Source organism: Thunnus maccoyii, chromosome 20, assembly GCF_910596095.1.
Source record: "Thunnus maccoyii chromosome 20, fThuMac1.1, whole genome shotgun sequence".
NCBI lineage: Eukaryota > Metazoa > Chordata > Actinopteri > Scombriformes > Scombridae > Thunnus > Thunnus maccoyii.
In genome coordinates, this window is record NC_056552.1 from 11,869,315 (window position 1) to 11,896,830 (window position 27,516).

The 27,516-nt window shown below is 41.5% G+C and overlaps 1 protein-coding gene and 1 long non-coding RNA gene across 4 annotated transcripts in view; one reads left to right on the forward strand and one right to left on the reverse strand.

Annotated features, from left to right (window-relative positions):
• Positions 1 to 696: 696 nt before the first annotated feature.
• On the reverse strand, positions 697 to 5,134 carry LOC121887115. The gene is made up of 4 exons (XR_006092910.1): positions 3,316 to 5,134; positions 2,156 to 2,269; positions 1,346 to 1,386; positions 697 to 992 (listed from the first exon to the last, which is right to left on the reverse strand). It is a non-coding gene; the product is annotated as an uncharacterized LOC121887115 (long non-coding RNA).
• A 604-nt stretch (positions 5,135 to 5,738) lies between these two features.
• LOC121887114 (zinc finger MIZ domain-containing protein 1-like) overlaps positions 5,739 to 27,516 on the forward strand; it is a 114,024-nt gene continuing 92,246 nt past the window's right edge. The window contains exon 1 of one of the 3 annotated variants that reach the window (XM_042397685.1): positions 5,739 to 6,048. The gene's annotated coding sequence lies outside the window, so the exon portion shown is untranslated. Of the gene's footprint in view, positions 6,049 to 20,743; positions 20,944 to 22,739; positions 22,806 to 27,516 lie in introns of those variants that run through there. The other 2 variants (XM_042397686.1, XM_042397687.1) reach the window with 2 other exon arrangements.

Sequence of the window (27,516 nt, forward strand, 5' to 3'; positions counted from 1 at the left end):
AGTCAGTGTTATATTTGCTGTGTGTCAGTGTTGCAGTGATCATGTTATTCCTCTCAGTTGGTAGTAAAGGATACATGTTGTCAACCCTCTCGCCTCTTTCCCTCTCTGCACTGTCTCCCTCTGTCTCTCCCACATCTTCATTGTCCATGGCCTAAGGGAACAGTTGGCTTTCTGAATGCTCTTCCCCCTTTGTGAGCACACATTGATTGGCTCTCTAGTCCCCCAAAAGCAAAGCAGCATGGGGTGCCGGCAGCCCCACACTGTAGAGACTTTTTGTTTATTTTTGTTTTTTTTTATCTTAGAGTAAAACAAGGGGAGCAAATCGTCAGGAGGCTTCAGCACAACCTGTCTCGGTATGTCTCTTCTCTTTCTGTTTGTCTCTCCTGCTGTAATGAGAATCAATGGGGTTTAAACACATTTCCCTGCCTTTTTGTCAAATAGAGAGCAATAGTTGTCCCCCTGTTTACAGAAGCCTCTCCTCCTCCTTCTCCTCCTCATTGCCCTACTGATTCCCTCCATCCTTTGCAATCCTATTTGCTGACCAGACTCCCCTGCACAGTCTGCAATACTGTCAGCAGGTCACACACAATCCCATAACACAACAGACCCCCAATAACACAGTTGTTTGGGGAAAGACGCACAGAGAGCTAAGAGGCTTGGTAAAGTGAAAGCACAGAATTCATTGACAGTCTCCAGCTATAATTTAACTCACATTTTTATGTCTCAGCAAAGAAATTGAGGTAAAATATACCAATACAGCTCTTGACCATCGTAGTAAGTAGACTCTAGGGAACGTATGATTCCAACACTATCTCTCTTTTTCCTCTTTTCGGACATACCACCGCAGCAGTATGAGCTCTCTGTCCACAGCAGAGCAAAGTGTGCACTGTGAACACATTTTGACTGGAAGACAGCCAGTGGTTGGTTGGTTGCGGAGGATGTGGGCTGGTCTCTGGAGCCTGGTGGTTGTTCATTCATAAACCAGGTGGGAACTGTAAATGAAAACACAGACATTTCATTGCCTACATTTTCAAAGATCACATTGTGCTGTTGTTATGTAAGGAGAAAAGGGACATGTGGGGTGAGAGTCAAGCATCGACGATGTGTTTTGTAATTCTCTAAGAGTGTGTGTCTACAAGTGGTAAAGAAGGACAAAAAGAAAACCATCAATGAGGCCATGTAAGAATATTTATGTAATTTAAATTTGGTTCATGAAATGTTGATCTAACTCATTCGGATTTAACTCAAAATCTGGCAAGATCGTTGACTCCCTGCTGCTGATTTTGTCATCTTCATTCAACATAATGTGAAAACTAGAATGAGTGGGAACTAATGTGCCCCTTACAGTCCGTTCATCTTCATAGAAGCCATGTGACCAAAGAACTTCTGTTGAGACAGAATCAGGAAGCTGGGATTAGTTTGTTATAAGTACAAGACAATATGAGGTTTTATAGGTCGTTATACCAGGTGTGCGACAAAGAAATCCCTCAAATGAAATGTAACAGACCATGGACAAAAAGAAAGTTTCATTCATTCATTATAATCCTATCACCCAGTATTCTTTGGGAGGCGCACTCACATCTTTGGTTCGTTAGTTAGGATATGTTACATCTTGGTTGCAAGTTTAATAAAATACATGATGCAATAACTCTGTTGCAGATAAGAGGTTGCTTTGCTATTAACCTTGTAAACAGTGCTTATAAACCTAATTTTGTATGAACAAAACAGTTTGAACAAGTAACAGACTGAATATACCAAGAATCAGCAGTCACATAAAGGGGACATGTCATGCTTTTTGTGATTTTCTGTTATATACTGTTATGATGTTACGCTATGCTAAACATGGTCAATGTTCCAAAACTTGAGGTTAACTTATGTAAGTGCTCCCTGCAAGTCAAAAGCCCAGGCTGCAACCGACTGTGAATGCTTCGTTTGCTATGTTTTTTTTTCTTACTTGACAACAAGCTGATGTTAGCCCGTTGCACTTGCCCATATGTACTGTAGCCTCTGTTGCTAAGGTTGTTGCTAAGGTTTTTTCATGTGTTGTTTGCATTGTCCACTCTCATATTTATTTCAGATCAGATTTTCAACTTGAACATGTACGGAAGTTGACATTTCGAGCAAAGAATGAGAAAAAGTAGTGAAATCCTACTACCATAGTTTGTTTCATGATTTGTTGACGTGGCTCCTGGAGCTGGTGGATGTCTCCCGAAGGTCAGCTTCCTGAGGCTGGCCAATCAGAACAGAGTTGGCTCCTCGGGAAGGGGGCCTTAAAGAGACAGGAGTGGAAATGGCCTGTTTCAGACAGAGGGTGAACTGAGGGGCTGCATAAAGGGTCAGTATGAGTTAAATAAAGAGTTTTTTGAAATGTAAATCATGCAAAGATATTCCAGCAGAGCCGTAGAATATAAATAGACTTGTAAAATCTGCATGATAGGACCTCTTTAAACCTACATTCCTTTTTTGGCCACTTGGGGGCGACACAAAAAGCTGTATTATCACCTTGTTGAGTTATTCTGGCTAATGAGTTAGCTAACAGTAGCCTATTTACACTTTTAACAGACACCAAGTAGCATTAGCATTTTCTTTGAGTCATGTTTGTGTCTATCTGGCTAATGTAAGTGCAATAATCATACCCTTTATAGTTTTGTTTTGCTTTCTACCAACTCCTGAGGGAAATACAGTATCTAGCTGCTGAAAGGTTCACTATGTTCACCAGCTAGTCGCTAACTTTGTCTGTCTGCCGTTTGGTCCTGGGCAGGTAGTGTAAAGTGGGTTTACTGGAGCTTCTTCAGTGAAAACAGCTAGCTAGTTACAATTTCATGTTATAGTCTATGTTGTTTTTGTATCATATTCATGTTTCATATTACTGAAAGTCATTATACACTAAGCACAAAAAAAAAGAAAACAGTTAGCTGCCCACTGCATCTGGAAATGATGCTGGTAAGAGCAGTAAGAACCAAAACAGTAAAGTTGTGACTGTAAAACCAAAACAATGAGCAAAAAGACACTAAAACACTCAAGAGGGGAACTGCAGAGTCAGGTGATAATTCTCTGTGAGTTCATCAAAACAAGCAGCACCTTTTTCATATTTATCTTTTTAATTGTTGTCAGAAAAAATATTGATGACTGCAGCTTTTAATCATCTAACTGATTCATAATCTCCACTTGTACTTTCTACAGCACTTCTTTGAGGGTTAAAGCCTTTTGGTCTCCAATCTACTGTGATGGACAGGAAAAAGGAAACAAGAACAAATTAAAGTCAACACGAGAAGAATACAAACGCTCCACTCAGAAAAAGCCCAGCAATCAAACCTGTGTACTTGCTGCGAGGTGACAATGTTAACCACCAGACCAGCATATCCCTGGCAGTAAAGCATGTCGGGTAAATCTGATGTCACACTTGGTCTTCACTGGAGCCTGCTGATGTACTGCACTGCAACATGTTGAACATCTGTGCACACACAAGTTTTGAAGCATTTCACTAACAGATCATTTTTGACTCAGTCTCCTTGACCCAGTTGTGATAAGGAAAATTCCCCTCTATATTTGGATCAGTGTCTTGTGCTGGCATACATCACAGACGACATCATCATCTTGAGGGAGAAGGTGTCACAACAGTGTGATCACAGGTCTAAAAAGGTCGATCCTTTTCAAACCATTGCAGTGGAGTACAGGAAAGATTTTATATTATGATGCTCAATTATTCTGGACAAAAATATGAGTGTTAACTGTCATCTTATTCATATCATTAGCCAAAACATGCATCACATACCTACATATTGATGGAGTGTAGCTATACTGACCCTGAATTTTTAACTGTTGTAACTTTGATGGTTTAAACATTTAACCATACAAGAATAAAATAGTTCTCCCAGCTGAGGGTGTCAAGCTTAAGTAGCCTGAGAGAAATCAGTGAATGAGTAACTAGCTCTTTAATGGCCGACAATTTAGTAATTCCTACCTTTGTGACAGCACTAAATGGCTGCTTTACTGCATTTACAATTTGCTGTATGGTATGAAAATATATCTAAATTACTCCATCTTCCACTGCATGCCTTCATTTGGAGTATATGAATAACTAAAACTAAAAAAGTACATTTTTTATGATTAGAAGCCGAGTGTTGTATAAAAAAACTCTAACATAACTTAGTGCGCTGGCTTTAATTAGACCAAATCCTTAGTGATTTAGATATACTGTAAATGCAGTTTTTTGTGTTTCCCAATTTGTTCTTTGTTTCCAACTATCTTTAAATACTACCTTTTTGTATAGATGTCAGCTGTTTGCATTGCACCTTACTAGAATCTCCTATTGAACATTACAGGGCTTTATTGCAATTAACGGCTCGATAAAATTGATTGGGTGTTTTGGTATCCTGGAATCCAAACTTAGGTCCTGCATCCTGATACAATTACTGTGCATCATGATTGCCTAAAATTTTCCAACCTCCGTTAGAGGGAAATGTTCACATTAGCCAATTCAGGGATGGCTTACAAGCTTGGAACAGGCTGAAATCAATGCTTCCTGTCACCTTTTAGCAGGACAAATGGCGCCTATTGTTCCAGTATAGACAGCTGGGGTAGATGCACAGGCCAGCAAGCAGAGGCTCCACAGGACTCCAAACACACCAGCAGAGTGTATCACTTGTGTAGTGACTTCTACTATAAATGTATAAAACCCTCTGAGAGTGAAAACTTCACTGTGACCCTGAACACATCTCACAACTCTGAGGAGTCAATCACAGCACACAGGGTGATGTATTTCTAACTTTTGACAAGGGGTGTCTCCAAAGAGGCCACAGTGGCAGCATCAGGTCAGTGTGTGTGTATGTGTGTGTGTGTGTGTTTGTGTGCGTGCGCGTGTGGTGGACAGGAGTCTGGATGCTGCTTGGCACAGTCATGGCTCCTTGACGTCAGCGCTCAGCCCAGCCTGCTGCTGCTTCTGCTTCTGCTGCTGCTGCTGCTGCTGCTGCTGCTGATGCCGCTGCTGCTCTCAAACATGTCTTTGTTATTCAGAGCCTTCCATCAGAGAGCGGCGACCTGCAAAACACGGAGGGTGGTGTCAGCTCCGAGGCGGATCGCCGGAGCGCAGCGCGCGCGTGTGCGAGTGCCCTCGTGTGAGCGCGTGCGTTTGTTGTTGTTTGTTGTCAGATATATTAATAAATTCAGATAATAAATTACAATAACATATTGTCATCACAGTGTTAATTTTAATGACGATTTATGATTTTCAGTTTGTTAATATAAACATTACATATTTTTAATTAATTGTTAAATAAATTTTAATTCTTTTATTGTAATCGTTTTATTTATCATTTTTATTGTTTAATAAATGATTTTTTTATTACTATTATTTACTGTATATTATATTTTTGACGTATTTGAGTGTTTTTTAAATGTATTATAACTACTCTAGGTACTAGTATTAAGTTGCAATATCACTGTAAATAATAGCCTACTAATAATAATAGTCATAATAAGCCTTCTGTAAATAATGTTTGATACCATAATAATAATAATAAATTTTAAATTACAATAAAGGACCTTTATATGTTGTTATTTTCACTGGATCAATCACGATAGAGGCTACATACAAAAAAAACAAAACAAAACAAAACACAGCTTCCGTTTTAATGTGTGTAACTATTTGTTTATACTGTATATTTCCGTTTCCTAAAACCCCGTGTATCCCCACACTGCGGTAGATGTGGTTGGTCCACCGTCAGTGAGCGGGTCGCCCCAGCCGCAGATGCAGTCAATGTACCAGATGGCTGCTGAGCGACAGTCCGGCTCCGCTCCCGGCTCTCTCCTCCTGATGGCGTCTCCGTGTAAAATCCGCGACACATTTTGTCAGCAGCCACCGAGCATGGGTCCCTTTGGTAATAGAATAGCCAATGTAATTTGACACTCCAACTTACTGCGCTCTCCCCGACTCTATTCAGTTACTCACCCACTGACGTTGAGCCCATTCTCAGTGGCCGTGAGGGGGGAAGATATTTAAAAACAAGAGCCGAAAATTACCGAGGACTTTCTCCGCTTAATAACCCGGTGAGTAGCAGCAAACTTAACGTTGCTTGTTTCCAGTGTGGCGCTGCGAGGCTCTTGTCTCGGGAAAGGTTTTGTTTCCACTTTGGCTCAGATTGTTTCTCAACAATAGAGTGACCACTTGAACTGGCACTGAGGAGCACGTCGGAGGCTGTAATAATAAACCACAGCTTTTTATTTACTATCACGCCGCTCTGTGCCGTCGGGATTGAACCGGCGGGCTGTTAAGCAGGTTGTGTATTTCGTTAGTAACAGATGCCGCGTTGATCTCTAAGCGTTGGGGCTTGGAGGCTACATTGTAGCAGCCTGTATGCATTTTGCTTGCAGAATGAATCATGCCGCGGTGCGTGTGTCTGTGTGAGCGTGTGTGTGTGTGCAACATTTAGAGGTCTTGCTTTTTTTTTTTACCTTTCGCCTCTGATTTGCAAAGACCACATGGTTTGTCTAATCTGGGTTTAATGGTGCTGTAGAATTGTAGGTGCAAGCTGCAGGATAACTGGATAAGGCAAGACAGCGGTCACTGCAGTGCGCGGATTGTTCATTAAATGTCATTTTTAAATGTTTATATGTGAGCTTTGTGAGCAGCAGCACATGTGTATAGCATTAGATATGAATGCATACAGTGTAGTCTATATGCCACAGCCTGGAGTTGTCTCACTGCTGTAGGTCATTACTGCTTCATGAGGGTTTAACAAGTTGACTCCCCAAATTCCTGCTGTCTGAATATGGAACCAGTTGGGATTGGAGGGGCCTCTGATATATAGCTGCTTTTCACTTGCTGTACATCTGTCCAGGAAGCAAAAAGCATGGCCAAGTGGAAAAAAGTGAGGCAGACATTGCTCCCAGATCTGCTTCCTAACCATTGTCATTGAGAGAGAGAGAGAGAGAGAGAGAGAGAGAGAGAGTGTGTGTTTCTTTCATTTACACATGCAACCTTTTTCTGTTTCTTGGAGAATCAAGCAAGAAAGCAAGCAAACAGACACACGTGCAGATGTTTCTTCTCTTGTTTTGGTGAGATGTCCAGGAGACCTCTTCCTGTTTTTGTTATGTTGCTGAAAAGTTCATTCTCCTCTTGTCTGCTTTTAGCCGCTGCAGCATCCGAACGTCTCCTGCACAGCACAGCCGGGTGTTTGGACCCGGCTGCTGAGGGTCGTGTAAAACTTCTGCGGTGACACCAGTTATTGAGCAGCCTCAGTTGCTTGTTTACATTTCTGCCATGCAACCCGAGGGTCTGGTTGGGTTTAATAGCTGCTGCCTGCAGCCTTCTGAACTGACAGACTTCTCAACCTGTAATCTCCGATGGTTGTAAAACTTTACAGTTTCGATGCAGGACGGGAAACAATGTCAAACTAGAAAGCTGCCATTTTTATGCACCTGGTCTTTTGATTGCTCTTTGCTCAAATCCCTGCGTGACTCTTCAATCTGCATGCACCACAAGCACACGATGGCACGTGTGATTAAGCGCTGATTGAGCTCTGGTTGTGCACGGGAAACTTCCAACTTCCAGTCGCTTCATAGATTAGGGTGGTGTCAGACAGAGGAGGAGGTTTTCTGTCCCATCCTCTCCCTCCCAGTCACCCCACCTCTGTGGGGCCCCAGGTTGGGCTCCTGAATAACCATGGGGCAGACCCCACCAGGCTGACCTTCTTCTATTCAAGTTGAGGATGTTGAAACACCAGCCGTCAAACAAAAGACACATTGAAAAAGAGATCTGCAACCCAGCACGTGTGTCTGGGCGCTGAAGTAGACCATTTATTAACTCTGAGTTTCCTTCTGGCCAATGAAAAGTGTCAGCATAAAGCGAGGCAGAATAAAACAGTAAAAAGACATTCAGCTGCTTCTAACACAGATTAGCAAACAAAACCTAAAAATAAAGTGATTTTTTTTTCATTCAGAAAAAGTAAACTTTTTATTTTTTAAATTAAATCTCACACGTTTGAGGTAGAAAACAAATCTCTTTTTTTTTTTTTCTTTTTTTTTTTTTTCCTGCCTGGACTGCAGCCAGCTCGCGGTCTGTGTGTGGCACTGTGGATTGACAATGGCAACACGTTTTCAGGGCTGGGTGGGAGTTTTCGCTCTCGCCTTTCCACCCACCCGATGAGGTGAGAGTAAAGGCGGAAGCTGGAAATGGCTGTGCCACATGGGAAATTATTCAGCTCTCAGATCAGAGAGGACACACAAGAGGCCTCATTACCTCCAGCAGCACTGCCGGCCAGCCTATGAGGAGACCTGGAGGCTGTGTGTCTCAACTAGCCACCCTCACCTACTTAAATGTTGTCCGTGTAGTGCATCTGATGCTCCTTTTGTCTGGTAATATTTCAGAAACACAACATAGACTGCAGCGTAGACTTAAGAGGTTTGTGAAATATCTCATTCCAGTTTCATCTGCGTCATAGCAGCAAAGCTAAACCCTCCGTCAATGGCCTTTTTACCAACAATGTGTGCTTAAGTAGCTGGTAAACACGGCTGTTTGATGGTGTATAATGTCATAATTTTATTGATCTGACTTGGGAATTCCACTTGCGGCGAGCAGCTCCTGCATACGGAGAGCTCTCTTAAGTACTCTAACAGGGAAAAAGGCGACTGACTGCTCTTCTTCCGTGGTCAGAGGGCTTGTGGGAAGCTTGTGTAGGTTTCGCTCAAGGTCTTTTTTGTGTTGTCAGTGCTCGACAGAATAAACTCCTGGGATGAATCATCCTGCTGGTATGGCTATTTTCAATGAGTAAGGAAAGTGCAGGGCAAGCCTGGTGCTCTCCATAATAAAAATTGTGTCACTGGGCAGTTGTAGTGGCTCAATCATGAAGTTTATGCTGGTGTCAAACAGCACTTCATTTTTATATTGTGTGTTTTATTATATTTTGATATTGCAATGTGTCTGACAGTGCGATTGTTTAGGATAACAAGTGGTGGAAAGTAACTAAGTACATGTACTTCACTGAAGTACAACCTTGATGCCACTTTTTACTTCTACTCCATCACATTTCAGAGGGAAATATTGCGCTTCTCACTCTGTATATACTATATACTTTAACACACAAAAACTAGTCTATAAAATATACTGCTGTGTTATAAATTAAACCAACTTTGTTGGCTGGTGGCCCCTTAAAATAATGCAACATGTACTTGCAACCAAGTGTGACAAGTATAAGTTTCACTAAGGAGTCATTTTTCCTTCTAACCTCAGATTGTTTCATTTTACTGTGACTGTTTCGCAAGAAAAATAAGTAACCATTACAAAAGCCAGAATAAATGTATATAACTGTGTAGGAAAACAAGGTTTTTCTTCTTTCCTATCCCGTTAGTCATCTTGTGACGCCTCATATATATCTTGCGACTCTGAATACTTCCTCCACCACAGATGATAACAAAAAAAGCATTTGCTCTACACCATTCCACCGTATTCTCCTCACACATGTTATTTAGCATTCCTCATGTGTGTGCTCGCGATGATTTGTAACACTGCACCTCAGTGACACGGAGCTGCAGTAACATGTACTGCGCAGATATCCACTGAAGGGTTTTTACGACGGAGAGAATGGTCAGACTGTACCTGTCAGCTTGACTGTTGACTGTTAATATGAAGCTTCTATTTTCAAAACACAGCTCAGGGAAAGGGAATCTGTGTGTGTTTGCGTTCGTGCAGGAGGGAGATACAGAGCATAGCGAGGGATGGGAGAGGTGCTGGGAGTGACGCCAGACCACACATCATTTAATCATGTTAGAGTGTGCAACCACTTTGTGCATATTTTCGGTTGCACTGGTGATAGGAGTTGTTATTGTACAAACTGTACGCGCAGAGAGGGCTTGACAGGAGGGGAAGACAGGGATGACAGTTTGATGGAGAGAAGAGAAATACCGCTTACTTTTGGTTTTGAGATTTGTCACATTCTAGATTAATCTCATCTTTGTGACCAAAATATGCTAATAAAAGTCAGATTTCTGTTGCTGCTGCAGCTTGTGAAATGTGATGAGGAATTTGAAGCAACAACATTTGAGACCACTTATAAGTAGAGCCTGTGGAAGGATGACCATTGTCATATTAGCATTGGATTTGAACGTGTCCTTTTGGCTTAATCCCACTGTTGACTCGCCTGCTAAATCCTGAGTGTGTTATTTTTGCTCTTTTTAGGGAGCCCCTCTCTGCATAATCTCACTTAATCTAATCTATCCCTCTTTATAATAGACTGGGAATGGTGTGACTTTATAGAAAAAGCTTTAGTGTAGATCCACACCAAACAGACTAGTGTGCCGGTTACTTCCCCAACCCCTCTGGCAAAGCTCTTGTGAAAATGCAAGTGACCTCTGCGCCCCTTGTTAGTCTGAACAATAGGCCTGCCTCCTCTTACAGCTGCAGCCATGCTGGAGGGGAAGTTAGCCGGAACAGAAAAACACACACACACACACAGGCACACACACACACGCACACAAGAGTTGAAATACTGTATATTTGGTAAACCAGGAAATTCCTTTTCTATTTAAAATCTTAATTATGCACAGGATTTGTTATTAGTGCTCAGAGTGACTGGGTTCTAGAGGATATGGATGTCATAGAAGCTGAAACTGATAACAAATTTGATAAATAGTCATTTATGTTATTTATTAAGCAAAATTGCCAAACTTTTCCTACTTCCAGTTTCTCAAATGTGAGGATTTGCTGCTGTGCTCTGGTTTATATCATTGTAAATTCATTGAATCTATGGACTGTTGCTCAGACAAAACAAGCAATTTGAAGACTAAGATCTGGATGAATGTGAAATTAAATGTAATTAAAATCTACTAATACTTTGTTTACATGTTTGTGGGAGTTAAACAGACGAGTTAGAGTGTGACATGATAGTTGTGAGGGAAAAAAACTATCTATTCCAATCTGCAAGCCTTAACCCACAATGGATATACAGTAATTGGAGCTTTTGAGGCCCCCAGCAGTCGTGGGCTCATGCATGTTGAATGTGACATGCTGTGAAAAACATACGCAGATGATGTCACAGCGCTGCACCGCAGTGTTAAGTGTAAATGAAAGGCTTTGAATCATGAATAGCATCCGGCTTCTCCAAAGTCTCTGCTTCTATAAATTAAACAAGGTCCAACCCGGGAACCCTGAAGGGTTGTCAAATCTTGTAGCATAGGATAGTGTTGCATGGCAGACATATTTCCTTCTTAAATTTGAAGAATGAGAAACTAGCAGCTGCTCTCAAAATGTGAAAATGTCTCAAGAGGTGTAATCTCACTATCAAAAAAAAAAAAAAAAAAAAAAAGGGGCGCCAGAAAGACTCCTCAGGGGCTCTGCTGAAGCATCACCGTGTCTAGTGTGCGCTTTGGAGCCTTTTTTTTTGAGAGAGAGAGAGAGAGAGCGAGATCCACACCTCTGATGAGTAATGAAGGTGATTCTGAGCAAGTGGTGGAATTACATTCAACAGAGCCCGCGGGGGTCCATATCTCATTGTTCTCTGACAGGGAAAATTAACTGGGATTTACTAATACACAGGGAATGTCCTTCCCCCATTCTCTCTCTGCCTCTCTCTCTCTCAAAGAAAAGGTCTGAGGGTAATCTCTTTCCCCCCAACAATCACCCCCCACCCCACCCCTCTTCCACCTCCCCCTTTCCTCTGCATCCACCCACTCCACAACAAACACAAATGTCAGGTACTTTCAAGTTTGCTATCAAGATGTAAAAACACAAGTAGATAAAATCCCCCCCCTGACATGTTGCACCATTTCTCATTCATTTATTGCCAGATGTCGACGCACGAGAGGCTCCTATTTAAATATCGTTTTGCATTTCACCTGTTTTCCTTTGCATATTCACTGTGACAAAGGCTGAGGTGACCCGAAGTGAAGAGGTCCTTCTGGGTGTTTGTTCTTACAGGCTTTGATAGCACTTTAGAGCTCTTGAGAACTTGGTTTCAAATGTGAAGTATTTCTCAAAAACACATATTTGTGACTAAATAAGCAACAATCAAAGTGAAAGTTAAAAAAGTATGCTGGCAGTCATTATTTAATAAAAAACGAACACTTATACACTCAGTAATCTGCTTCATCAGGACTCTTTGTGTGTGGTCTGATCACACTTGATTGACAGCCCAACACCTGTCATCACGTTCTGCCTCTGTTCTTTCATTGTTCAGACTTCCTATGAAAAACCGTGCCAGAGCAGAGTGCCCTTTCACTGACAACTGATCTGCTCCACTTGCCTACATTCATTTTCGTTCCAGGTTTGGTTCCATCTCTGACAAATAGAAACTTAAGAGTGTGTGGTACAAACTCTCTTCTAAGCAGCAGCCAGTTATTTAGTTTGTACATTTGCATCACGGATACGCAGAGTTGGGAAGCACAAAGGTGAAGTGTGAGGTTTACAGATGTCACGTTACACGGAACAAAAGATTATTTTCATTTTTAATTAAACTATCGATTTTTTTTTTTAATTATTTGTTTAATAAAAAAAATAGCAGAAATCACCATTAAAAGTTCCCAGAGCCCAAGGTGACTTCCTCTAATTGTTTGTAGGTCCAAAGCCCAAAGATATTCAGTTTACTATGATACAAAATGTAGAAAAGCAGCAAAAGAGTTAAGAAGCTAAAACCACCTTATTGAATCCTTAACATTGAGCTGTGATTTTCTCTCTTTCGTGACCTGATATCACTTTCTTCATCCCGCCCTAACAAAACTGTCTAACTGATGATGAAGCGCAGACAGCGGTGACACCACACCCACAGCCCGTGTGTCAGCTTACACTGTACCCTCATTCTAACACGGTGTCTGTGTGCGGTCCGTTACCCAGGTGCAAGGCATGCATCACGGACCAGAGCTGATACACTGACGTGACAGCTGTGGGCAGTGAAAGAAGACCAGAAGAGAAGTCTCAGCAGTGAATGGGGTGGAGAGCATTAACCCCTTGCACCCAGTTGATATGAATAAGTAATGTAATGTGAATAAAATAAATAAGTCAAATTGGTACGTACTACTGGAATCCGAGCAACTTACCCATAAAATCAGCTCAAACACCAGAGAAATAAGGAGGAATACAATTCAGATCTTTCTTGTCTTCAGTATCAAATAATCCAAGTGATTGTTTGTATTTCCATAGTTGCAATGTAAACAGGATTTGCTGGTATGTAAAGCAGCATGACATTTCATGGTACAGATTTGCCACAATGTAAACAAATGTAGGCTAGAAAAACTGAGCTCAGGTGTAGCCCACAGCTCAACCACTGACTCCATGGCAACATTACACTTCCTGTTTACATTACCAGAGCATGATGGGAACTGCAGTGCCAAAATTCAGAACAGATATATCAAAAATGGAAATAAGAAACAGAAGAAAACAGTAAGAGTGACGAAACCCACGACAATTAGCTTTTTATTTTTTTATTTATGTTATCGATAAATTTATAGAGTATCCTATCGACATGGTTCTTGTATCCCTGAGACACTGACACTCTCCTCTGTCTATTCATATAGATATTTGCTGTGTTGAACAACAGTGGAAGTAAAGACAAAGAAACAATTTCAAATCATATAAATCCTAGAAGATGTACCGTGATGTACCAGATGAAGGCATTTCTACACAGCTTAACTTAATCTGATCATAATAACACATAGTTTGCCAGGCAAAGACATGTAGCGACTATGTCATAAGCCTGAAAATTCAAACACTTGGTACAAACTCGGTATACTGGTGAATGTGCCTCTGAATGACCTGCAAGATTTCAGGATATGAAATGTGCATTTGTGGATAGACACAGCATGTAGGTGAGCAAAAAAAAAAAAAAAAAAAACATAGTGTAAGCACGTGTACTGCTGTCCCAGTGGTGACTTTAAATAACTCTTCTGTAAACACGTCCTGTCTGTTTCCTCACGTTCCCCCTGTCCGGTGGCTGCCAGGCTGTCCCGTTCTCAGCGGTGGCTTAAGGGGTGGAAATGAACAGTTACAGAAAGAAGCGATGGTTTCACACACATTAATAGTAATTATAAAAAATCATAACAACCACTGTTGCTGATGAATGCTAATGAATTGGGCAATGTTGTCTGGATGTAAACACACAGCGAGACATATGCAGACACGCTTCACACTCCTATTTATAGGTGCAGATTGCATAAGCTCGTTTCTAACAACAGGGTGTTCTCACTTTGTCAGTATCAAACAGAGAAAAGCTGTAACTGACCAGATTATTTTTACTCTCCCGCACACACACACACACACACACGCACACATATATTGCACCCCTACTCCTTGGCAAACGTTGTGTGGCCCAACGGGTCCCACGGCTTACAAAAATGTTGACGGCGGACGCTATTTTTGACCATCTGCTCTAAAAGGAGGGCATGTTTGAGTCACAGACGCTGTGGTGTGAGGCTGCGCCCGTGATGTGCCTGGCATGTGGAGAGAGAGAGAGAGAGGGAGAGGGTGAGAGGGAGAAAAAGAGGGGGGAGAGATAGAGAGAGAGATGGCCCTCCCGAGGGCCCAGCATCCTTCGTGTCACCATTGGCGTATGGCTGGTTTCACTAATGTGTGTTACATTAGATTTAAGAGTGATGGAAGGGGAGGGGTGACGAGGGGAGGGAGTGGTGGATCCTCCACATCTTGGACAAAGAACAAGAGAGAAGATATCCTTGTGCTTGACTCATGGTGTAAACATCGTCAGCGAGATGAAATAGTGTGAGGTCAGAAATGTCTTAACAAAAGTGGCTGTGTCTCATTCCACATCTCTGTCTCCACTCTCTCACTCATGTGTGTGTGTGCGTGCGTGTGTGTGTGTGTGTTATTTGTGAGGTAGGAATGTGAAACCTAATCTGAGCTGTCCGGGGGGGTTGGGCACAGTGGGTTTCTTTTGGAGAATTACCCCTATGTGTTGCCACTTCTCACAGAGTTTATGACTTTTTTTGGTTAGGGAATTACTGCTATATATCTTTGTAAACTATTTCCATATTTACTCCTTTTTTCATATTATTTTGACTTGTTATGCTTGTCCCTGTGTTTTTGTGTCCTTATGATTCTGTACATATGATACAGTTCTTCAACAGCATGTACACACTGCAGATAATTTCCTATCAAGTTATTTTTGTCTGTATTTAAAGTCATTTAAGATTTTTTAAATCTGTTTCGGATCAACTTGTTTCAAGTATTTTCTAAAATCAAGTTTCACTTTTTCTGGATTGTTTCACTTGACTTGAACCAAGTTGATTGAAACATTCTTATTATTCCTTTTTAAGATTAAATTACAGCCAAATTTGACTTGATAAGATGTTGCTCTGCCAACTCACTCTTCTCTCTTTTTTAAAAAATATTTAAAAGCATCCATCTTCGAAACGCACTCTCCAATTATCAGCTGCAGCTGTTATCTTTAAGAATTACCACGCACTGTTGCCCTGTCGTTTCACTTGACCTTCAATATTTGAGGTCAAATGACATTAGGTCTAGGTTTGGGTGCTGCAGTTATCCAGCAGTCAATTCAAGTAACATACCTGATGTTAGGGCCTTGTCACTTCAATTACTGATAAATCCATGACACTTTGTGGATCTGTGTTTTTTTTTTTTTTAAATCCTTTGGCATCAGCTGATCTTGAGGAGCAAATTGAAAAAACAAATTACCCAAGGCTGCGTATCCTACGTCCTCTTTGTGTGGCATCGGCAGACACTTCCTTTTTGAGGAGGGAGGTGGAGACGATCATGTGAGCTGTAATTATATTTATGTTGGGTCCCATTCAATCCGTCACAGTAAATTTTGCTTGACTTGTCATATTGTAAATCATCACAGCGGATTAAATGCTGGTTATGAACTCAAAAGGCCAGGGAAGGATTCCTTTTTTTCTCTTGGTGATCGCTGTATTTGTTTGTTTTTGACAGGCTAGTTGTGATGATATTAGCCCTACAGTGTTTCCTGGATGTTTTCAATAAATTTTAATTGGGAGGAGAATGGGTAATGTCACCGGCGTTTGCTTTGAAGAAAAAAACCCTTTTCAAAAGAGCGGGCAGCCTTCCAAGAGAGGAAGAATGCCTCTGAAAGCCCCAGTGTTTCACAAGCCATCCTCCACTTTTTGTTTTCTTATTTGTCTGGGATCAAAGACGGCGATGAGCAGTGATGGAAAGTTTGACTCTGTTTCTGGCAAGTGGCGTCTTTTTTAAACTAGTGCAGCAGAAAGAAAAAAAAAAATCCTTTTGATTCATTTCAATCAGCTGCTCAATGCTGAAGCAGGAGAGACTTCTGGTGACGGATGAAAGAGTAATCGGTACCGCATGCTTCTCATACACTTGGTGTCCAAACTCAAATAGTGATTGACTGTACACTTGCTTGTAGCAGCAGCTCAGCTGACATGATATTATTCATAAATATCCTAATGATTAGTTCAGTCCCTCATTCATTAGTGAGTGGCACGAATCGTTACTCCCAAATCACTAAAAAGATTAGTTCAGAATGAATGAACTTTTCACGCCGCTCGTCCTTCCACCGCTTTCAGACAACAATACTATTGTTAGGCTTCATTTTATCCCCCCCCTCATGAATTTTCGGCAGTTAAATCAACTTACGGCAGCGAGTTGTCATACACGCGTTCTGCCACCTTGAGCACAGAGACGGGTGCGAGCCTCACATGTCTGAGCAGTTGCTTCATTTGTCTATAAAATCAGTTGTTTGGAGAAGCCCTGAATGTTGCATCCCTACATTTGTATGCGAGTCACATCTACCCAAATAAAGCTTAAAAAATTTCCCTAATGTTCACTGCAGCAAAGTCGCATTTATTCATGCTACTGTCTATACCTGAAGACATAATTTCATCTATAATCTTTTATAGATGCTCTAACTTGCTGTATATTGTGGATTTTGAACATGCCAGGAGTTCTAAGAGGGAAAGTATGAATTATTTGTCATTACGTTTGCTGCTGATAGGAAATGTTTTGCATAATAAACAGCCAAGACAACAAGTGAAAATTAATGAGCAATATTTTTCAAAGATATAGTTTATGATGCATGTGGTGTGCTGTTTGCTGATGACTAAAAAAAAACCCACACTATTCTCTTTGGGATGATTGTCAACCATCAATTTTCATAATGCCATTGTTCGCCTACTGAGTATTTGTTTTCATTAATCTCCACAGTTTGTATTGTCATGTTAATTTGCTCTACAAGAGTCTCACTTCAGTCTGAAATTTTAAGAACAATGAGGATGAAAGCCAAGAAAGCGAGGCTCATATGAGTGGAGTAGGATATTGGAGAGGAGTAGTCTAGACTTAGCTGAACTCCCAAAGCTTCTTTTTTAATATTTAGCTCCTGTCAGTTAAAATCAAAAAGTTTCTCACTTTCTCCAAAGCTCGGAGAGAGGAGGAGGAGGAGGGGGGGGGGGGGGGACTGCTTCACGGGTGAAAGCCCTTGCACATGAATATTTAATGGTTGCATTTTAACCAGAGTCATAAAATCCAAGAGGATGTGGCTGAAAAGAGAGCAGTGAGGAGTGTGCAAAGTAGGCTACATTGTTTCTTTATAGTCTGAACTGGATGTCTGAAAGTCATGTAACTCTTTTTCTGGCTGCACAGTGAATCAAATATGTGGATTGTGTCGGGCTAATTTAAAGCCCAGGCTACGTTTAGCGACGTGTTGCAGCCTGTTTTTGCAGGGTAAGCTGCTTGTTCGACAGCAGGATGAGGAAATCTTGGACCTTAAGGGGCTAAATTGAAAATGTTTCATTTTGACACTTCCTCAGTGCACTCAGGAAAATGGATTTGATACACTTAATCCATTTGGCCAATTGACCAGATTCAGAGGCAACATCTATTCAATGCACATCAATTTCAGCTTAATGGAGTTTGAGCCAAAAAACATGAGGATATCGGTGGATATTTAATATGCAACCTCTCCTTCTTCTTCTTCTTCTTCTAGTCTTGTCATGCATTTTTAAAATTCTGTTCAGCCCTCCGCTGAGCCAGACTTGCAGCAGACAGACACTGAGCTGATTGTTAAGTTTGATAAAGCTCTGTATTTTTGCTTGGCAAGGTTATTTTCGTGTATGTAAGCTTTGCTTCACCGAGGTAATCATTTGTCATCCAACATTGAATCAAGTTAAATGGACTCATAAATTGCAATCACTTAACTCAGCCCAACTATTATGTTTAATATTGCTTTGTGGAAAAGGTCAGCCGGCAGTGGATCAGGTTCCAGCAACACAGATAATTCAGCTGCCTTTTATGAGTCTTTTCAAGCTCCGGAAAAATTAGCCACCATGCAACTGACTGTACTTATAAGCGGCAGCACAGGATATGCGGCGGCTACTGTTTATGTTTTCTATCCTTAGATATCCTTAATGCAGTGTTTAAAGTGTGTGGTTGGCAGGTTGCAGATAAACCACAGTGGATGCCCTTAAGGGAAACACAATAAAAGGCTTTCCCCACTGAAAGGTCCAAAGTGCAGTTGTCCACTCTGCATGGCAACAATGGAGCAGTTGTGCAAACGGAGCCATCAGTTGTGCTGGCAAGCCTGGCAAACCAGCTTATCAGGAGGCAGGGTGCACTGAGCAGTGGGTGGGGTGATGGTGGTGGTGGGGGTGAGAGGAGGTTAGAGTGCATATGTGTGTGTGTGTGTGTGACTTTGTGTAGTGCTCAATGGTACACAACCTCTCAGTTCATTTGGAAGCTGGGAGCTTGCTGAGGCTGCAGAGACACAGCTGGGGAGGGATCTCCCCATGGCCCCTTTGTGTTCACATTTTATTGACATTGTTTATATGCTTCTAACCAACTGCATTAAAGGAATACTCAACCAAAAATCTGTCTTTTATGAGTGTCAAGTACTCACTGTCTATTAGAACTGCTCAATATAGAAGCTTAAATAAGAATATTTACTAAACTGAATTACAGATTGACAACAAAAAATGCCCATGTTACCACAATAGGATTCCACTGAATGCTGATAAGTGGTAATACTTTTATCAGCAGGAAGTTAATATTAACTGAATATTAGAGCTGCAATGATTTGTCGAAAAATTCTCAAAATTCAAGCTTCGCAAATGTGAATATTTTCTGGTTTCTTTAGTTTTCTGTGACAGTAAACTGAATATCTTTGGGTTGTGGACTGTTGTCCGGGACAAAAGCAAAAACAGTGATTGACATTTTATAGACCAAACAACAGATTGATTTAGGGCTGCAACTAACGATTATTTTCATTATTTTCGTTGATCAGCTGATCAATTGATCATTCCAGCTCTAAATCGAGAAAATAATTCATAATGAAAATTATTGCTAGTTGCAGCCCTACTACAAATGATTGTACAGGTATATTTGGTGGAGAAGAGTTCTTTGACAGAGCTTTCAAAGAATCCAAGCAGCATGAGGATTCTTCTGGACAACTAATCTCCTACAAACATACACATGACATTAAATCTTAGTTAAACAATAACAAAACTTAGTACATAAGGAGGAGGATGGGATGGTGGAGGGAGCCCCAGAAGAAGGTTATAATGGCTGAGCTCTACACCTGTATGAATATAACTGGGCATTCATCAGCTAATCAGCTGGTAGCCAAACAGCTGTGCATGAACCACTGATGATGAAACATGAATGAAGCATCTGATGACCAACAGCGGATGCATGTATGACTTCAGCGCTTTGTCCGAACTAACGCTACGCTACGCTGAATTATCGTCCAACCTGCTAGCTTGAACTGTGGCTCTGAAAAGCGTGTAGCTTATTCTCCATGTGAAGGATGACACTACAGACTTTTAGAGCCACCTTTCAAGCCTACAGGCAGTGAATATTTGATATTCAAATGATGAAGTATTCCTTTAATCCCCTGAACTGAAATAGTACTGACGTTAAATGGCTCTAACTGGACAGGTCCAGTGGATAAGGGTGGCGAGGACTATCTCAGTGTCAATATTTGCATTGCTTTTCCTATCACAGTAATACATTTACTACTGTCTGCCTTTTTGTGTAAAAACTGCATATGCAGTACCAGATGAATCCTCGCCCCTCTCTCACATAGGAGCGAATATAAGCACCGCAGTTTGTTGGTGGCAGATATTTTTTTCTTCCTCAGAGTTGTTTGAGGTGTTGGAGGAATGCGTTGTGTGCTCAGAGAGTTTATTCACTTGCAAGATAGTCTGTAGTGCTTTCACTGCATTTCCTTTGGGACACAACAGTTGGCAAAAAAAAGAAGTCTCAAGGTGCCTGTGTTAGGCTTCAGATGTGACTCTGGGTTGGTAAATATTTAGAGAGCAAACATTTTGATACCAGCAGGGATTATAGTAGAGGGAAACATGTTTTTCTAAGAATGTAAATGTCAGCATATTGCAAGGCATAATGCTACATATTTTTTATTTTAATTCCAGTCTCAAAAAAAACAGCAGTTTAGCTGCTTCAATCCCACAGAGGAAATCTGATTGTTTTTCCAAGTCCAGGTTATTTTGATGTAGCTCGCCTACTGAAACTCATTCTCTTTGTTGGAAAACCATCCAATTAATCAGCAGGGATTGTTACCACCCACAAACAACCAACATATTTGTTCTGCTGCTTCACCTTGTTGGCTTTGTAGAGGGAAGGTGCCAAAGGTGGATGTTAAACATGTCAAGTGCTATCTGCCTCATTTACTTGGCCACTGAATATTCATGGGCCTTGATACCGGTGTCAGCCTTCAGCCAGCCGTGCAGAGAACCAGCAGCAGCCTCTACAGTCATCAAACAAGCTTGATCCTCCGACATGCGACTCCTTCCATCCTCATGTCTTCCCAGAGATCCTCTTTCATGTCAGATTTTCATTTGTTTTCTAATAAGGTGGTGATTTCACCAAAAGCTGACAATTGTTTCCTGTTCCAATTTGCGCGGCGTGCGAGGGGTGCCGCGCCGCGCCGCTCCTCGCTCTGAGGCTCTCTGGGACGCGTCAGTGAAGGCACCCCGCGAAGAGGAAGAGGACGGAGGGAGGTGAGCGGGTATAACCCCATGTTCTGCAGTCATGCCCATTTACTCCCCCTGACACCTCCGGGGACGCGCTCTGACCTCTGCAGGGACCTCGCTCCCTCTTTACTCTCACTCATGCGTTTCCTCTCTGCTCCGAGGAAACCGCACCAAATTCCTTGTGCATTACAAGAGCTTTTCGGGAGGCCCCCGTCGCCGTTCGGCCTGGTCTAGACTGGCGTGACTGTTGTTTGGCAGCTTCGGCGAGCTGCGGTGTGGGGTCAGGCTCACTTAGCATGGCAGCGGAGATTGCAGCGGTTGTCTCATTAAATATATGTTTCCTGTGTTAACATAAAAAGCTCATGCTCCTTGTTGTTCCTTGCCTCAGATGAAAGGCAACCTCTGCAGACTGTAAACCTTCAGAGCCTGACAGTGTCAACATAATGTCGTAGATTAATAATTTGCAGCATGTTGCAATGAGATTTGGGTATGGGTGGAAGAAGAATTTAAGTTAGTTAAGGAAAAGTAGCAACACCACAGTGTTAAGATACTCTATTACAAGTTGACTTCTTTGAATTTTTGTCCACTTGGTGGCATCGCAAAAAGCCGCGAGCTCGTCATAGCTTTAAAAAAGCTTTAAATGAAAGTTTTCAGCTATATCAGCAGTATCAGTAAGTTACGTGTTTCTTATTTTCTTGGCTTTCTGTTCGTCTTTTCTGTTGGTAATAAAATGGATTTTGGTTAAAATGATCTGCGGCATTCACTGGAGGAGTTTTCCTGATGAAATAAAGAGCTAGCTAAAAGCTCAAAACACGTTACGCTGGATAAGGACGTATTTTTCACTAGCCGTCCATATTGACAGCTTATTATTTGTCTATTACGCATTAATAAATGATTTATTAACCCTGAATAAAGTCAAAGTTAAAGCTAATTTTTAAACAATTTATGAAGTATGTCCTATATGAAAATGGTATGCAGCATTTTAATGTTGTAGCTGATTGAGGTTTAGCTAATTTTAACTTAACTTGTATCAATACGTCTTTTTTATAATCTGATTATATGTAAAATACTAGTGTGAGAAATAACTAGAAACTGTAGTTTTCAGACAAAGATAATTGACAATATTTCCCTCTACAATGTAGTGGAGAAAAAGTAGAATAAAATGGAAATACTCATGTAAAGTACAAGTACCCTTACATTCACTAGAGTAAATGTATTTAGTTACTTTCCACCACTGGATTTGTGAGAGGAGGAGTGAGAGAGCCTGAGTGCAGGCTTTAAGTCCTGATACGTGAGGGTTTGGCTGCAGCAGAGGAAATTTCATCTCCTGTCATCTCCCTGTTGATTAGTATTGATTGGTTGGTCTGAATTGGCCTCTTCAATGGAAGTTGCATCAAATAATCCCTCATTCTAGTTTCCCAAATCCATTGTTAGGGCTGGGGAACGATTGCATCAGTGGCTTTTTCGAGCGCGGCAGCGGCAAGCTGAAACATTTCCTGCGGGGGTCATAAAAAAAAAGAAGGGTTTTCTAGCCTCAGTGTTTTACCTCTTAATGAGACTTGGGAAAAGTTGACCTACCGAGTAATTGTGACAAACATAGCCGAGGGGGAGCTGAGTGTTGCCCTGCCTCCTTTTGACTGTGGTGGTTAAAAAAAAAAAAAAGCAGCTCATCGCACCTGTGGTTTGTATAGACATGAATCTTTTTCCCAGACAAAACGAGGAATTCGCTGCAGCTTGGAAAGGTCCCCCCTGTGGTGCATGGATGACACGGTCTGCTGTGCTGCTGCTGCTGCTGCTGCTGCTGCTGCTGGTTGGCTTTCGACAGGGGCAGCTTGAGTGTAATAATGAAATGGAAAAGTTCCAGCGCAGTGAACACTTGCACGCAGAAGGTAATTGGAGATTGCCACCGAAGAACTCTGCACGATATGCTTTCAATGCCGCTCCTCAGAGAGACAGACCGCGAAGTTTGATTATGTTTGCTGTTACCCAAACGACGGCTGTAGTCGAGCAAAATGGGATACTGTTCAGACAGGGTGCAAGGTGAGAAGGCGGTGGCTCGGGCTTAATGCGCATTCGTATTTTTATCTATTTTACTATAAAAGTGGCATAGACGTTATTATGTATCTCATGAGGTGTTTTCAAAACACAAGGACACATGCAGGAGCCAGCACAAACAGGTTCTTACATCCCATTCTTAATTTATGAGACCTGAGTGTTGCGTATTTAATGATTGGCAGGTTACAGATTGCTTGGGATCCCCCACAAGTTCGTAGCATTGTTGATCGTTTTCGAGAGCAGGTGTTTGAGGCTCATGCAAGCTCCTTTAATTAAGAATAAAGACTTCAGATTGTGGTTCTTTTGCCACTTCAAGTCTGATTTGACATTGGAGGATCGGAGTGTTTTTCAATGGAAAGCAGATGAATGATTGATAAGAGAAGCAAAGCTGCTTCAAGTCCTGCTCTGAGGACATTAATAATGAAGGGTACTTTGAGCACTTCAGTGGCATATGGAAGACAAGAGATTTCATCACCTCCTGAATGTAACACTACCATTTTATTTAACTTTCTTCATTATTATTGTTTTCATCATACTTTCTTTTGTATTTTCAGTAATTGTTTTATTTCATTTTTCTCAAACTACGGACACAGGGGGCAGATCTAACCCGAGAAGAAATTTCATAGGGTCCTCCATGTTTAGAATTTATTGTTAAATCAGTTTTTCATTTTTTTTATACCTTCCATTCAGATTTATTTACCTCGTGCCCAATTTCTCCGCACCGACGGGCTCATTTCCCTCCACAAGGTTGTACTCAAGTTGGTGCTCAACGCTTGACTGTTCACTTTTGAGTCATGAGTGCCAGAGGTGCCAAAACACATAAAAGATGTTGGAAAAAGGGGGGAAAAGGAAGACGAGGAGATGTTTTTTGGCAGTGTTCTTGTTCTGTGAAGCTGCCTCTCCTGTCTGCGGTGTAGATCCTGCTGCTCAGTGTGTGCTTGTCAGGCTCCATGTCATCCTGCCATTGTTCAGGCCAGAAATCAGCTCAGACTCCCATTGTTCTACACTCAGATCTGCAGCTACATAGTGTTCTGCCCAGTACTTCTGCACTTTGTCATGTTTGTGAAATAGAGTGATAATAAGAGGTCGCCATGGGTTCTGCTAGTACTACTATCTCTTTGTGGTCTGTAAGTTACATCAAATCCTTCAAATTTGCCCTAATTAGTTAACACATTCATCTTATTTGGGCTTGAAGTGCCATTGTTGTGTTAAAAAAAAAAAAAAAAAAAGGCCTAAGCTTTTCCACAGAGTGGAGGCACAAGCATCTCCTCTCCCACTGGAAACTCTAGCCGGATCTTGACAGTAAAGGAAGACATGTCTCAAAGTGGATCAAAGTAATTCCTCCCTTCCCCCTGTCTAAACGGAGCAACATGTTGACATGGTCCCAGTCACAAGCTCAGTCGTTTGTGGAAGAGAGTGGCGGAGGATTCCTCCGGCTCGTGGGAAAGCATTCTGGCTGAAAAGACGTCCTGACATTTGTTTCCCAAACAGTGTTTGTATGGCTTCGTGTTAAGGGACAGTGAGGAGTTATGGCTGTTCAATGGGTTTTTCTGTTGTGTCGGGGTGTTGATGCAGGCCGACTTCTCTTATGTGCGTCTTTCATGTGGTTTTACCTTTTGAGGTACCCAACTTAACACTTTCACTTTGCCGCTCCGTCTCTTCAGGCCGCCCAGGCTGTGTGTCCCATTCAATGGCAGCGCAGCACGGTCGCTCGACAGGCTACAGCAAGTAACCTTTAGTTCAGAGGGAAAAATTGTTTTTCTCAGTAAGACGTTCATTCTTATGCCACGTACTCTTCTCGGCCCCGGCAATATTTTCTCTTATACTGTAGTCATGAAGTGCTCTCACATTGGGAAAAATAAATTATTATGTTTGTATTAAGCCCTTCAGAGTGTTGCTTGATGCCATGAGAAAAATGCAATGTGTCACTTACTGTATATTTGTTGAATTCCCACTGGACTGACAACAGAGAAGCAAAGTGGGAGGAGTTAAATTGGGTATCCAGGATTGTGAAAAGTAATTTTCTGCATCGACAATGTTAGTGACCGGCAGTTAGCCACTTCCAATACATTTGAAAATATCTTGTTCTGTCATAAAAAGTTAAGGGCATAAGCTTGTGTATATAAACTTAAGGACAAGGGTCAACTACAACTCCCAAGGAGCATTTAGGAGAGAAATATCTAGTCACTAAGTTTAAAATTCTGTTGCATATGCGGATAATGGTAAACTGATTGCTAACAATTAAGAAATATATAATATAAATATATTTTTCTTTCTCTTTTTGAGATATAATTGAATTTTAATTTAACTAGCATCCCAGTCAGTTTGATTGACATCTTGTATCACTTCCTGTCAGATGCAAAACAGCAAAGTACATTGATTTCTTGTGTACTACCTGCAAAATTATTATCAAATGAAAATTACAAGAGCTATAAGCTTACAGTAGATATACCATATTGGTGTGTATGTCGGCCAACAAACATGTATGGAAATGCCAAAGATATGTTTGACTTTATTTAGAAACAGTGTCTCAATTGCAGAGTTTATCCACCAAATTAATTTTTCTACTGTAAAATGTTATGTAACAATATTGGTATCAGCTTCAAAAACCCATTGTTGGTTGGGCTCAATAAAAGACTATATAGCACGCACTGTAGCACTGTATTCGCATGTATGTGGACACAGCTTATGTGAGTGTTTTGGATCTTTACCTCCTCCTAATTCAAGAAATCTACTAAGGAACTGTTCGAATGTGATCTGCATTTGATTGAATTCTTAATTTGTCCTTGATTCATAATGAGTGCGTAAGAGCATATGGCTCTGGTGTCTGTAATGGCCTGCCGGATTCTGAAGTTTTTGCTCCAATAAACCGCCAGACATTTCTCAGCTAGCGTTGCCTTCGCTGTGACACATGAAGAGACCGCAGATGAGAATCACCTGTCTGTGTTGAGCCCGGGGAGGCAGAGCCCATCTCCTCTCAAGGCAGGTTGTCACCGCAGCTATTAAGACTAATAGCGGCAGCCTGTGATAAGCACAGTTAGCTGAATTCATGACCCGAGTGGCCAGAGCGGCGAGATCATTTCCACTTGTGTGTTTTTCTGCTGATGCGTTTAATTTTTATCCTGTCCAGCAGTGTGACACAAGAGGTAAACCAGAGAGTGCCAGAAAGAGAGGAAAATAGAAAGAGAGTGATGGAGCCTTGGGTGAAATATTGATTGGTACAATCCAGGCTGAAAGCACTGCAGCAACAGAGGTACATTATATTCTCTCATATGACAAATAAAGTCATCTCTGTAGTGTTAATTGCGTAAGATTCACTCTTTTTTTGTCACCGATTTCCATTTTAGGCCGATGCTCTTATTCAATGCAAATCACATTTGCAATATTCTCGTTTCCATGAATTGCACATGAAGAAAGAACCAAGTTGAGTTGTAACAGTGGGCCACTTTACCCTAATTACACAATTACATATTCGTCCACTTAATCTCTACAGAGGTATCTGGCCTTACAGAGTTTTTGTTTAATTTGCCCAAGTCTCTTAGGTATCTATTGCCACCCGAATACTATGGAGATGAATGGAGTTTGATTTGTGATGTTCAAAGCAATGAAAAATTTTGGCTGTTCGACAGCAATGTATGTTTCTAGAAACAATGTCTCAGGATAAGTCACGGATCTCGCTGCAGACTGTTTTCTGTGGGACTAAACAAGAACTAAACCTGTTTGCACATTCCTGTTTGGGTTTCCTCTGTATCTGAAGAACCGTGAAGATTAGGCAAATTAGTAACAGATTAAAAAATGATGGCTTTGTTCAAGAAGAAGAAACAACAATGACATTTGAGTAGATGTTGCAAAGATGACTTCCAGGAATGGAAAGGGATTGAGAAAGCCAGAGCACCTGTCTCCAAGTAGAGACAATTTATGGAGCGTTTTATGGTTATATAACTGCTTTACTTTGTATTTAAACAATTAGAAAGCTGTTCCTCTTCCTCATCTCCAAAAAAGCCCTATGGTCCTTCCTATTCCTTCCGTCATACCTTCCTTTGTTGGAAAAACATCTTTTTTTTCTGTGATTTGGCTGAACAGACCCTTAAAATCAACATGATTGCCTATATTCTGTGTTTATAAGATAAGGCACCCCTTTACCTTTCCCTCTCCCACCATACCTCCCTGTAAAACCCAGCCAGATAATTGTAGAGCATCAGATGTGTGCTCCCCTTCCCTGCCCCCCCCCCCACCCCCCCCTCCTTGCTGCCACCACATGGCCGGTATTAGCCGATTTCCTGGAGATCACTGGAGGATGCCGTCGGAGCACTTGTGTTCCTCTTTCTCCCTCATTCGCTCTGCGTAGAGTGGCCCGCTTAATGCATTGTAATGGTTGACCATTATTTACGCAGGGGATAAACAAAGAGAAGCGAGGAATTGATGGAGTAATCCACTCTCGTAGTCATTAGGCATTGAGATGGAGGAGCTGGTGGGAGCAGCCTCCTGCTTATGCCTCTCGAGTTGAGCAGCTAATGGAAATGGGACTCATTAAGACACCTTATA